At 36.6% G+C, this 14056-nt stretch overlaps 1 protein-coding gene across 7 annotated transcripts in view; it reads right to left on the reverse strand.

The window, feature by feature from the left end:
• Nucleotides 1-14056, reverse strand: part of PHF3 (PHD finger protein 3) — a 75165-nt gene that overhangs the window by 37002 nt on the left and 24107 nt on the right. Inside the window, exon 1 of one of the 7 annotated variants that reach the window (XM_034766237.1) lies at nucleotides 53-3512. The exons of the other annotated variants lie outside the window; for them this stretch is intronic. The gene's annotated coding sequence lies outside the window, so the exon portion shown is untranslated. Of the gene's footprint in view, nucleotides 1-52; nucleotides 3513-14056 lie in introns of those variants that run through there. 7 annotated transcript variants of the gene reach the window in all.

The raw sequence follows: 14056 nt of genomic DNA on the forward strand, positions 1-14056 counted from the left end.
ACTATAGCCTACTTGTTAAATAATTTATCAAAACAGAGCAATTTGTTCTTACCTGTTAAATTTTCTTTAAGCTTTACATCCATTACTCCAGCCTTATGACATGGTTAGATCTTCCCACGTGAAACTGAGAAAATGTGGCATAATAGTCCAGGAGATCACAACTTCAACATGAATTCCCACCCATAACCCCACACAGACAAAGAAATCCTCCTTAGGAATACAGTTTAGAGAAAAAGTCATAGGAAAATAAAAGAAGGCTCAAGACTGATGAACATAAGACTTAAAAAGATAATATGCTCAGACAAGAAAAAGTTAACTCTCTGCACTGGCATCAAGGAATCCAACCTGTCAATAGGCAACGTCCCAAATATCGAACTAGCATAAGCTGCCAAAGCATAAGGAAAATGTTCAAAAATTTTGACAATGAACAAAACTCAGCTAAATCCACTGCTTAAACCTCAAGCCATTAAAAAGCTGATAGAATAAACCAACAGACAGTATATGACAGATTTCAGCAAATTGTTACATTTTGTTTTATTCCTCTGTAGTTTTGTGGGGCACAGGCTCATTTTCAAACCATGGCTGGTTTGGCCATCATTTTCATGGACATGCTATGTTTTTCTACTACATTGCAAAACTTTGTACATTTATTCACCCAAGTCAGTGGACATTTGAGAAAACTTTTCAACCCCTGAAATGTAGACCTCTAAAAATGTACGTCATCTCATTTGGTCTTCTCATAAATCTGCTTTTGTATTTTGTACGCAGAGATAACTTTAGTTAAAGTTAATAACATCCATTTTCTAATGTCTACAAAGACTCTGAGTATCTAACAAGGTTATGATTTTGCAAGTATTTTGGTATATTGTGAAGTCCTCCATTCTCTGCTCATCTGGTGCAATGCTCTAGTCAAATTACTTTTGAAGAATGCAGAAAACAATCTCTCCCTAAGTTACAGAGACTTAATACATGAATGTATCTGTCTTGAAATACTATTCCTGTTAGCAGTTTCTTTCTTTTTTTTTTTTTAAATAACCCCTCACCTTAAAATTGAGACAGGCTAACTCTAAGGACCATTATTCAACTGATGTGAAATTTCAGAGTTCTCATGTCTGAACCCATCTTTCCCTTCTGAGCTTTTTTCTATTTTGTTTTTAAGAGTCTAGAAAACAAAAATGAAGTTAAATTTTGAATGAATTAAATCTACACTGGTCACAAGAATATCCTTATAAGTGTAGATAGGTTCTTTAATGCTGAGCACCTTGATCAGGGAATTTGTACTAATTGAATAGAAAACAACATTAATTTTAAATGTAATACAGTGCAAAGCTGACAATCAGCTCAAATAGTTTTATGGCAAGTGCTTTAGAAGCAAGATAAATATAATGATTTACAAACCCTAATCTGCTCTAACCAGAAAGTCCCAAGAGTTCTAACAACTCCCTTTTGTCAAAAGACCCCAAGGAACCAGAAAGAAAGAAGAAAGAAATATGGAGATATACCTATCTCATAGAACTGTCAGGGACCCTGAAAGGTCATTGAGTCCAGCTACCTGCCTTCATTAGCAGGACCAAGTACTGATTTTGCCCCAGATCCCCAAGTGGCCCCCTCAACCAGATTCCTATTCACCTACCTGCCTTCCTCTCTCAGTTGCGATGCTGAAGCTATTTGATGACTCACCTACTTTGCAAGAATATATTTCCATCATAAATTATGTTGAGAGGTTTGGAAATTCTTTGATTCTCATTCACTAGGAAACTGAAGGTAAACATTCCAGATGGCTCTGAGACACTGGCAGTTGGTCTAAGAAACTACAGGAACCTCAAAAGACCAAAAAACCTGAAAGCCTATGTGTCTAATACTAGAAACTTGAGACCCTAGAGTAGGAAGTTAGTCAATATGGTTGTCTTGGTTCTGATCACTCTTATAACCAGTATAAATCAGCAGTAAAGTCAATGGAGGTGTGAAATTGGTTTAAGAGGAGAATTAGGTCCAGAAGTTTTAGGGGAAAAAATCACTTCCAACTAGCTGATTTCTCTGAGATTCCAACTTTACTTGACATAATGACTGTTTTCCTGTTGCAAACAATCCAGTTATCTGGTTTATGAATCAGAAAAGCAATCTTTTCACTATTGTTTGTGTATACTTAGTTCATGAGCACTTATTTTGCCTAAAACATGCTGGCAATAGATGTGTTCAGTTCCAATCATAAAGCTACAAGTTCCTGAAAGCTTTCTATGAGTATGATATTAGTATTTTTAGATCTACATTCTGGCAAAATGAAGAATTCAGGAGAAAGTTGGTTACATTTGGAGGTAATCACTTTTCACAGCCTCATTACAACCACAACCAAAATATTCATGAACATACTCTGAGTCAGAGAGAGATTGAAGGGAAGTTAAACTCCTGAAAATTATTGTTCTTTACTGTCAATCCTAGAGCACACACCTGATGGGAGTATACATAATATGAATTTCTGTTTTACAATTCAATGATCCACAGGAATATGTTCCACTTAGACAACAGACATCTGCCTCATCGTAAGAAAATATTGGTCAAGATCTGGGACACCAAAAATGGATACAAAAACAACCCCCGAAACATATAAGAAAACAAAGTAATGTTTCAACTGTAGTTGAAAAAAAGACTTTTAAAAGCAAACAGTCAATTTTTTAAATTTTCCTCATGTTTAAATAAAGATGTTTATATCCATTTTTGGTGTACCAAAGCACTATTAATTCATTTTGGTTAAAATTTGAAGGAAACAAGGAATGTAATGTCCAGCAGCAGTGACTGGCCCTTAAAGTAGAATTAAATTTAGATACAGTTTAACTCTCATCTTCTAATTTGATATGGAAATGCAAGCATGTTAAATGCAAGACCAGACAACTTCAGATTTTTTTAAAGGAACAAGGAAACTATAGGCTTTATCTTTGAGAATTTTTCTGCAACTAATGGCCATTAAGTTTTTTGAGATACTAAGAAAACATTTTAATTACTTTCTAGATGAAGAAAATAGATTAAGATGATCAAGCATGGAGAAAGGATCTCCATAGACTGATATTTGAATAGTATTTGGACTGATATGTGGTCAACACTGTTCCTTTCCCAGGAGGAATACCAACGTCCCAAACATAAGAAGGTACTGAGCACCCTCAACTCTGGAGTTAAGGCACTCAGGACCTGGTCCTCTGAGGTTCTAACAGGCTACCTATTTTTAAACGTAGAGTGGTGGACAGGTCTAAGAGCTAGGTGATTAAGTATGATGTCTTTTATTTTTCAGAGCCTTGAATACTGGCAGCTTTGTTAACCTGAAAGAGTTTATTCTGTAAAATGAGGGCTGTAACTTTGATTTGGCCTGTCTGAAACCTACACTAGAAAAATCTAGACCATTCTTTAACAATAATGAAAATAAGGCAAGTTTGACGTTTCAAGTGAATTTCTTTAACTATATCTAAACTGCTATCAGGGGTAGCCGTGTTAGTCTGTATCCACAAAAACGAGGAGTCCGGTGGCACCTTAAAGACGAACATTTATTCGGGCATAAGCTTTCGTGGGCAAAAAAACACTTCTTCAGAAGCATCGTGCACCTGAAGAAGTGGGTTTTTTAACCACGAAAGCTTATGCCCGAATAAATCTGTTAGTCTTTAAGGTGCCACCGGACTCCTCGTTGTTCTTATATCTAATTAGGATAATTTCAAGCCATGAAGTACATCTAATGGCCTAGGTTGTTTTCAAAGGAGAAACTGACTGTTGCTCAAAGCCCCAGATATTTGTGGTTTATTGGAGAAACATATGCTGTCAATGGTATATTTTCTATTGGTTAAAGATCAATGCAGACAAAATAAGACACTCTCTCTCTTCAGACAGGGCCTATAGCATTCTGAAATCAGGATGAATGTTGCATACTTCTGTTATGACATCACTCTGAACTCTGTGGAGTGAAGTGAACTATCAAAAGAAATGACTGTCTGGTGACAGAGGTATCCTTAATTAGCTTTTTTGGGAACTTGATGAGAAGACCCAACTTTTAGTGCATTTAAGATTGCACAAAAAAAGCATCCTATATACTAATTAAGGCTATAAGGTTGTGCCCAAAATAGGAAATCTGATACCTCATAACTCTCCACTCTTAGTAGCAATTACGGAGGCTGTAACTCAGGAATTTACATTTACACTGTGTTGTCTAATCCTACTCAGAGAAGATGGAATTGTAATAAATATATTTGTGTTCTACCTACACTATAACTTCCACTCTTTCTACCAGTGAATCTGCACCACTGGTAAACTGCAGGTCCTTATTTTCCTAGTGTAGACAAGTCTTAAATTTTCTACTCATTTTAAATTATTTTTTCAATGTATTTATTTGCAAATCAAGAAAAAAATTCACTAGAAATTTCAACTCTGGCACATAGATGATCTAGCTATTTCCCACACAGTTACAAGGGTTGAAAGAAAGGGAATAAAGGTTCCTATTTGAGCACTAGAATGGGAATAATTTGATTTTCCATGGGACCTTTTCTAATCTTTATCCACATTCTGGGTGTTTTTCTGCACCAACAAAATTAGTTTAGGTAATAGGAGTTATGGTTGGATAATGGAGAAGCTAGATAATGCGCAAAGATTAATAAAGGAGTCAAGGAGGGCTGAGGCCTGGCTTGAAGGATCAAGGATTTCTTCTTGCACAGCTGTCACACACTTGTGATTGAAGATGTTCTGATATCCTGGACTATTAACACCAAAAATTCTGACTGTAGACTGCTTCATAGTTTGAAGTGTGAGGAGCTTTACCCATGTTGTAAGGCTGGATTGGAAGATGTAAAGCTGAAAGAGAAAGAAATATGTTTTGAAATATTAATTCACACCAACATATTGAGTAAATCATAGAAGAATCAGAAGATTAGGGTTGGAAGAGACCTCAGGTCATCTAGCCCAACCCTCTGCTCAAAGCAGGACCAACACCAACTAAATCATCCCACCTCAGATGGTCAGGACTGCTTTCTTGTATTTTAATTTAAAAGTTCAGTAATATATAAGAATCACCACAAAATAGTTGATGGTACACCTCTATCCCGATATAACACGAATTCGGATATAACGCGGTTCAAGCAGTGCTGGGGGGGGGGGGGGGGGAGAGAAGAGCTGCGCACTCCGGCGGATCAAAGCAAGTTCAATATAACGCAGTTTCACCTATAACGCGGTAAGATTTTTTGGCTCCCAAGGACAGCGTTATATCAGGGTAAGGGTAAAGGTGTATATAGAAATAGTAATGTCCCCAGAAGGCACCTCCTTTAATTCAATAGAACTTTTGAGTGGGGGGAAAAAAAGTTCTCTCTTATTCCCCTTAGAGAGGGATGCCTGTCTGTCTCCATATACCAAGATGAAGAGATACAGTCAGTTGAAGTATCTAATATTAAAAAGGAATTGGATTATACAAAGAAAAGATTGAGAGTAATGAAAACCTTCTATTATTTCCTTTAGGATTAGCACATCTTTTCAAATCTCTTGGCATACACATTCATTTAGAGGACGATTCATTTCAAAGATAAAAATGTCCAGGCTGTATTTTTTCTAACACTAGTTATAACAAATGGAATGTGTTCAAGCCAAAGCAGATTGCTGAATGGCTGACAATTATTGAGGAATAAGAGCTTAAAAATACATCAGCCAGAAGTCAGTTTATTCATAAATCATTTGCTTTAGAAACGGTACTCATTAATAAAACCACACACACACAAAAAGAAAGGGTTCTATAAATCAGTCAAAATGAAGATCAATAATGGTCAGTGTTCAGCATCATTTGATACAGTTAATAAATGTAAATAAGTACATCATCACTGGAAGTCATTTGCTTAGCATTTTGTATTTGCAGTATATAGCAACAGGAGATCACGGACAACAGATCACTACTGCCATCTTGTAACAGTGTTTCATTCCAGCATTCTCTCTATTAATGGGAGCAAGACCCCAATCTCAAAAATTTACACAAGTCAAGGTACTACTCAGGTGTGTAAAATTAAGCACATGCATGTTTGCAGAATTGGGGACTTACTTGAAAAGAAAAAAAGGAAAATAAAAACAGCAGTAAAGTGTAATTAATCTAAAAAATTTTTAAAATCACTCCAAATTTTAATAACCATTATTTTCCATGTGTACATAATGCAAGAAATATTTTAACAGTCCTATTTTAAAAATAGTCTCAGTATAAAGATTCATTCACCTTCTGGAAATTTATTTTATGAAACAATTTGTCTACCACTGGCTCAGTTGTGTTATACCTGTATCACATTGCACAGCTCAGGAGGAGACACAGGATGGAAAGCAATTTTTATATTATCTTTTCCTGAATTAATAGAGATCTAGCTAGGTGAAGAATTAACTAATGGTGAATGACTGCACTCTTAGTCAACCATGACCTTGATACACACACACATTCAGAGATCTTCACAGGAGCTTTAGAGGAGTCTGCATGTTCCACCCTAACAAGCAACTATAGCCAATGGAAAGACTACTGACTTCAGTGGGCTCTGATTCAGACTAACTGTGAAAGATAGTTCATTTTCGAGGAGACCCCCAGTAAATAAATTAGTACATGTTCTCTTGTTATCAAAGCATCTATGTGCCTGCATTGGTTTGTTTATTGCAAGTCTAGCTATGGAGTTTTTGATTTTGTAGCAGCAGGAACTACCTGGCTTTTAAAAATGTATCATCCGATCTTCTGGATGGCACTCATAGCAAGGCAAAAGAGCAATGTCAATTTATTATTTTTTTTACACCAAGTTTCAATAGAACAACATTTAAGTAGTTTGACCTTTTTTTTTTTTTTTTTAAGGAAGAAAAATCAGAAGAAAATCTTCCTTCTGAATGTCTAATGTTACAAGGAGCTTTTCAGCAAGGAAGAAAGGGCGGGTCAAGAGCAAAAATCAAAAAAGCATAGTGAGAGAGACAGGACCATCAACAAAATGATGAACTTAACTAAACAAAGTGAAGTCAAATGCAAAAAGTAATGAAACTGAAAACAAAAACATTCTCCAATTTTTCAGTAATTTTAGACACCAATTCTGCAAGAGAACTACGATGGCAAGATCAGGCAGGGCCTTAGGTGTTACATGTAACTAAAAAAGCAAAAAAAATATTGCAGACAAATTTGATTTTCAAATTGACATTCCTTTATTTTGTAGGCCTACCGATACCAACTTTAATAGTGTCCCTTTAATTTTATTTCCTACTGATGTAAACTAGCACAAATAATGTATGTGCCCATACAAAAAACTATAGTGTCAGAATCTTCAGTGTGTACAGTATAGAACGCTGCCACCTGGTGATTATGCATTACAATGCTGTTTTTAAATTATACTATCATATTAAACAAATTTTCCAGTCACAGCTATACGAGAGTAATATTTGTATACTTGTGGTCAATTAACAAATATAAATCATATCTTGTGTGTCATGCTTGTTTTAAGTTCTGGTCATCACACTCATTCATTTAACTATTTAGGCACCAATTTTGAAAACTTATACCTATGCTTAACTTTAAAAAGCGTTTGCAGGGTCTTCATCTCTTTCCTTGCCTACAGGGACATAGAACTTAATTTCTGATCCACTGCCATAATGATCTCTCAGGCCTTGGCTACACTTACCCGGTAGTTCGACGGCTGGAAATCGAACTTCTGGGTTCGACTTATCGCGTCTAGTCTGGACGTGATAAGTCGAACCCGGAAGTGCTCGCCGTCGACTGCGGTACTCCAGCTCGCCGAGAGGAGTACCGCGGAGTCGACGGGGGAGCCTGCCTGCCGCGTGTGGACCAAGGTAAGTTCGAACTAATTCGAACTAAGGTACTTCGAACTTCAGCTACGTTATTCACGTAGCTGAAGTTGCGTACCTTAGTTCGAATTAGGGGGGTAGTGTAGACCAAGCCTTAGAGAAAAACCCTTATGGTGCTGCATTATGTGTATAAATATTCTATTTCAGGGGTGGCCAAACTTACTGACCCTCCAATCTTCAGAAGTTCGAGAGAAGGAGTGCACCTAATGGGACTCAAGACTTCAGCCCTGGCAGGTATGCCCCATGGGGCTGAAGCCCTGAGAGAGAGAGAGAGAGAGAGAGAGAGAGAGAGACACACGCTGCCAGAGGCAACACGTGGGGGGAGGCACATGGGGTCCCATGCTACCTCCCCCCCATTTTTGCAAGGGTTTGCTGGCCCCATTTGGTCACATGATGCTGCCGGGCTCAGCAAGCTTGGAGCTGTGGCCATGGGGAGAGGCAGCAGCAAACAGCTGGGAGCTACAGGGAGAGCTGCTGCTTTTGCTGCTGCCTCTCCCCATGGAGCTAAAGCAGTTGCCCCTTCCTGGAATTCCCAGCTGTTTGCTGCTGCCTCTTCACAGGAAGCGAACACCTGGGAGCTGCAGGGAGAGAACACAGAGTAAGGCATGACTCAAGATGCTGGGGGTGAGAAAGGGGGCTGATCCTTTAAATTGTGCCACCTCCCCACTCTCAGCAGGCACCAGCTGTCTCTCACAGAAACCCCTATCCCCAACACCCTGACATAAGGCAGAAGCCCTGAGCTCCCCTCTCCTCCCCCCCAAGTCTGGTAGGCAGAGAATGGGGGGGATGAGAGGGGCTCTGCAAGCCACACTAACTGTAAAAGAGCAGCATTAAGCTCACAAGCCGCAGTTTGGCCACCCCTGTTCTCTTTCTTTACTATGTATTATATGTCTCATATCCCCTAACCTCAAAGTATCAATATAGTTTAAATATTATTTCCACACAGTAATGGATGCAATTGTTTTAAGTGAAAACTGTATAATTTCACAAGGAAAAATTTAAGCCTAAATATTTTTCCAACTTCACAAGTAAACTAGACAGAAAACTAGTTTTCTGTACTGTTTTCAAAAAAAAAAATCTATTAGCGGAATATTATGAGACCACTTATATAGACTATTTACACATAAGTAGTCAGAGATAAGGTTACAGGTTTCAGAGTGGTAGTCGCAGTAGTCTGTATCAGCAAAAAGAACGAGGAGTACTTGTGGCACCTTAGAGACTAACAAATTTATTTGAGCATAAGCTTTCGTGGGCTAAAACCCACTTCATCGGATGTTTGCTACACCTTAATGTCTGCATTTTCAAATTGTCTTCCTGTGCAACCTTAAGATTTGTACTTATTTTAAAATCCAACTAAAGCCTTGATCCTGCAATTTGTTACACACAGGTAGACTGTTGCACATAACTCCAATTACTTCCATTGGGCTCTGCATGGGTACAGCAATCTGCCCAAAAACAAACTACAAGATCAGATACCAAGTGCATTAATAGAGATTTAAAAAAGTAAATAAATATATAACATTCAAATCAAAGGAATTGAAAGTCATTTGAAAAAAGTTAAAGAATTGAAAGATATATTATTTTTAAAATCTAGCAAGGATGTTGCAATTTCATTACAACGATAACAGTTCCTCCAATGGAGGTTTTCCTTATGTAAAAACAACATACAGTAGGTAATTTAATTTATTAACTAGGCATTTGGTGAGCCCTGATCCATTAAGGAAAAATTCAAGGTGGCCAGAAGAGAGGAAAGTTTGCAATGTTTCCCTTGTGAAGCTTCCCACAGATTTGTAATATATGGTTAGGATTTGCCAGCCTGTAAAAAAGGCAGGGAGTTCAAGCCCTAAAGCCTATAGATCTTAGTCACTGATGTAAAAGCCAGGGACACTGGAAACAATATAATAGAAGAGAATGCTGTGTAGGGTCTTATGTTTTCTACAAGCACAGGGATGAATATAGGATTCCTTCTGTGTGCAGATTCCAGGATTTATCTGGCTCTACATAAAGAAAAACAAAACTTTTTGTTCTTATATAAGTTGCAAGACATACAAGCAACCTTCAGAAAAAAGTAAACTTGAACTACTGTCCCTTTATTATTCTTCCTATTCTGCTAGTGCCATGAAAGTATATTCACGTGGTCAAAATCCAGAAACCTAGTCCATTTCAACAACAGCATTCACAGAAAGTGGAAGGAAGAATTCCTCACATATAAATGCTGCAATCATACATAAAGATATGTTATTGGCTGAGGTGGGAGGGAGAAGGAACACCTCAGCATTAATATAGGATTAAAGTTGCAAAATCAAACAAGTTAGGAAATCCAAAAAGTTATGGTTTCTCATTAAAACTAACTCCGACACATGGTATACCCCATATACATATTATGATATGTATTATTAAAAAAAATCAAACCTCACAGTTTACACTGAGCAAGGAAAACAAATAGGAAATATGTGGTGGAAATGGGCAACTACATGGCAGTACACCATAACCAGCACTTCTGTTCCTGAAGAACTTCATCTTTTATTTATAAAAAAATTTCTAGCTGTTACACTGCAAAGATATCACTTTGAATAGAATCAATAAAATACAGTCAGCAGACAAAATGAAACAATAGTACTAATGCCAAAAGCTGCCCCCCTCCACACTTCATAGATAAAGTAGATCCAAAGCATGCTGCTACTACCTTGGTTCCACTGAGGGTGGTGAGGTAAGAGGAAGAGACACCATGTACAGAAACTATGCAGAGAGGTTATAAAAAAATAAAATCAACAGGCACAATCCCCAGCAGACGATACATTTGGGCTCCAATTGCTATTACTGATCGCGCTACAGTTTTCATGTCTATAAAGCCTATCCACACTGAGGGAAAGGACTCCTGCTCTATATTCCAATCAACCTCTTTTAGGTCCCCTGTGCAAAGTACATATATTTTACCTTTGCACTTGGTAGCAGAATGACAGCATCTGTTCCTAAAAGGTGAACTGTCCAATAATCTCAATATGGTACTGCCCCTGAAGATGAACAATGTTAACTAATTTATTACTGTTACAGTAGAACCTCAGAGTTACAAACTGACCAGTCAACCACATGTCATTTGAAATCGGGAGTATACAATCAGGCAGCAGCAGAGACAAAAAAAGCAAATACAGTACAGTACTGTGTTAAATGAAAACTACTAAAAAATAAAGGGAAAGTTTAAAAAAAGATTTGACAAGGTAAGGAAACTGTTTGTGCTTGTTTCTTTTAAGTTGGTTAAAAGCAGCATTTTTCTTCTGCATAGTAAATTTTCAAAGCTGTATTAAGCCAATGTTCAGTTATAAACTTTTGAAAGAACCATAACGTTTTGTTCAAAGTTACGAACATTTCAGAGTTCCAAACAGCCTCCATTCCTGAGATATCCGTAACTGAGGATCTACTGTATTTTAACAGACATATCCATCTTAGCATATGATTGTGAGAGACCTTATTACAATACCTCAAAATGTGATCCTTGTACATGCAAGAGAATCCCAAATTAACACAGAAGGAGAAACCTCAACATTTGGTATTTTTTGACTTAACTGATTAATTTTTGCAACCTTGGTTTTGCATTTTGGTAAGGGGGGGCAATTTGCGTTTGCATAGTATGTTAAAATGAAAATTTTTTCCAACCTTAATTCAAGTTGTATTTCATTAACATGAAACCAAACTTGCTAGTCATAAATTAGAAAGCTCTTGGCACACATTTTCCTAATTTGGGACTCCACTTCAGTTCCATTTCTTGTTTTTCATACCATCTACAACATAGCATTGACAAGCAACATCTAACAATGTTTAGAGAATTGTAAAAAGCAACACCGTGAACTTAAAATCTAGGTAGTTTTTAAAAAATGAGTTAAGTTCCCAACTCAAAGTGTTTTTTCATTTCTCCCTTTTCCTATGCAATGAGTCACACAAAAAAAGAGGGAAAACTGGCTAAACTAGCTGCTTATACAGGGGAAATGGAGAAACTGAATAAACAAATGTCGTTAAATGCAAAGTAAACAATTTTTTGGCGCTCTCTCAGTTTTAGTACTTGTGTGTTGTACTTTTAACAATATTCAGTAAAAACATTTCAGATAGGTACAGTTTTTAAGCTTCTGTCCCTTTTAAAAGCAGGTTTATTACTGCTGCAGTAACAAGCACAAATAATGTAACAACACACTGTCCCTGCTAAGGAAGATATTATAGAGAAGTTTTGCTTCCTCTTCTATTCTAGCTCAACCTAGTTTTTGAGATGAACACTTTAAGGATGTATGTTCAAATTAAACATACAAGTCCAAAATGAAGTAAAAAGTAATTCAAGACAAAAACAGAAATGCTCCAACGGTTTTGGGTGTGGGTGTGTGTAAAAACCACCAAGCCTGGGCAACAATGGAAGCTTCCTCAATCACCAATCTGTTCTGTATATACCATCCTTGGGAATGAGAGGGTGGTTCAATTCAAAGCCTATTTGATCCTGGACCTTTCTGCTAATACTGTTGAATGTTTCAATTTGTGCCAACTGTAGTAACAGTTCAGTGATACAGGAACCTGTCCAAAAGAAATGGACTGACACCACAAAACTCATGACACTTAACAGCTATCAGATGGTGGCAACTCCTGTGTCCTGCCAACCTGCATGGTGATTGAACCAGAGAATATATTATTTGTACAATGTAACACCTAGAGGCCTCCAAATAAAAATGGCTCCCCATTGCACTACACAATGTACCAACACACAGTATACAAACATACTGTCTAAATTAAATGTTTCCTATCCCATTACAATTCCCCCCGACATCCTGTTCCTAGTTAAGTTTTAAACATTTGTAACTTTGATTTTAAACTGAAAGCTCTGAGTCAAAGTAGAAATGGACCAAATTCATTCCACCTTAACTGCCAGCCCCCACACTGCCTATTAGTGATCAGATTCTCTAGCCACAACTGAACTTCACAGCTTAATTTTAAAACAAAGTGTTTTGAAGGTCTCTTACTAATTAGACATTCAGAATAGGAAGAAAAAAATTAAACATCCACGAAAAAGACAAGAAACACAGACACGTTTCAATTCAGTATCAATTGAAGGGACACTGTCAAAATAATTTAGGCCAAAAATTTACATTTTGCATTAAAAATGTTTTACAGAACATTTCAATTTATGTATTTAAAGCAATTTGATTAAGTTTAAACATTCCACTGAATTTTTTGCAATCCAAACGCTTGCACCATGCGCTAGTGAATAAGAATCCGATAATAAAGCAAAAGTGAAACTAAATAAAATCTATATTCATTGTCCAATCTGAGTGAAATAATAGTAAACACAAAAAGCATAAATGGCAAAAAGGAGTCCAGTTTATCCCAACAAAAATGTTAAGTCTACAATATAAATAGTAAAAAGATGTTTAAAAATATATGTTAAAGCGTGACAGTGTCCCTCCAATCAAGTATTCCACAATAATCTTAAAATCCTTACAGTATTATTTAGTTTTCTATTATTTTATTCTTATAAATTCATCTTCTTCACATGAATTACTAATTTGCAGATTACTCTAGCTGCACTGTAAATATTAAAATACACATTTACTTCATGAATGTTCTGACAAGTAATCATGAAATTCTGGAACATGAAGGACATTTCTTGGTTGCAAATGCTGAATTTATATATAGTATGGTCCCTCAAATGCCTAAATATGATATAAACTTTAATCAACGAAATTATATATTCCTTGTCTCAGTCAGAAAAATGGAGTTCTACAGTATTCGTAGAATAATAGGAATTTCTATAAAGTGAACAGTTAAGGACTGATTCGACACTCATCTGATTGGTAGTGAAAGCACTTCATGCTCCATCTAGTTCAAAAGATAAATAGGCAAAACTACTTTTAAAGTCAGAAATAAGAACAATTCTTCATAAATATAATCGTGGCAATAATGTAAAAAGTGAGACAAAAGGACTCATGTTATTGAACTAATACTTCTGTCTCATTAGAACATAATGCCTTGTTTCACTCCATCCACAACATGCTGAAAATGAACATTTTATTCAGTGAAAGGAGGACACCGTTAGCATCAGATGTGATCCATTTTTTTAAGTGAGCTAAATACAATTTCAAATACCACACCTGCATGCAAGTCCCATAAAAAAAACTGTGGCTTTGTCATTTTTTAAAATGTTTTCTTCTCTCACTGTTGTGAGACTCACAGAAACAATGATATTGACTAATCC

Source organism: Trachemys scripta, chromosome 3 (assembly GCF_013100865.1).
Source record: "Trachemys scripta elegans isolate TJP31775 chromosome 3, CAS_Tse_1.0, whole genome shotgun sequence".
In the NCBI taxonomy this organism is placed as follows: domain Eukaryota; kingdom Metazoa; phylum Chordata; order Testudines; family Emydidae; genus Trachemys; species Trachemys scripta.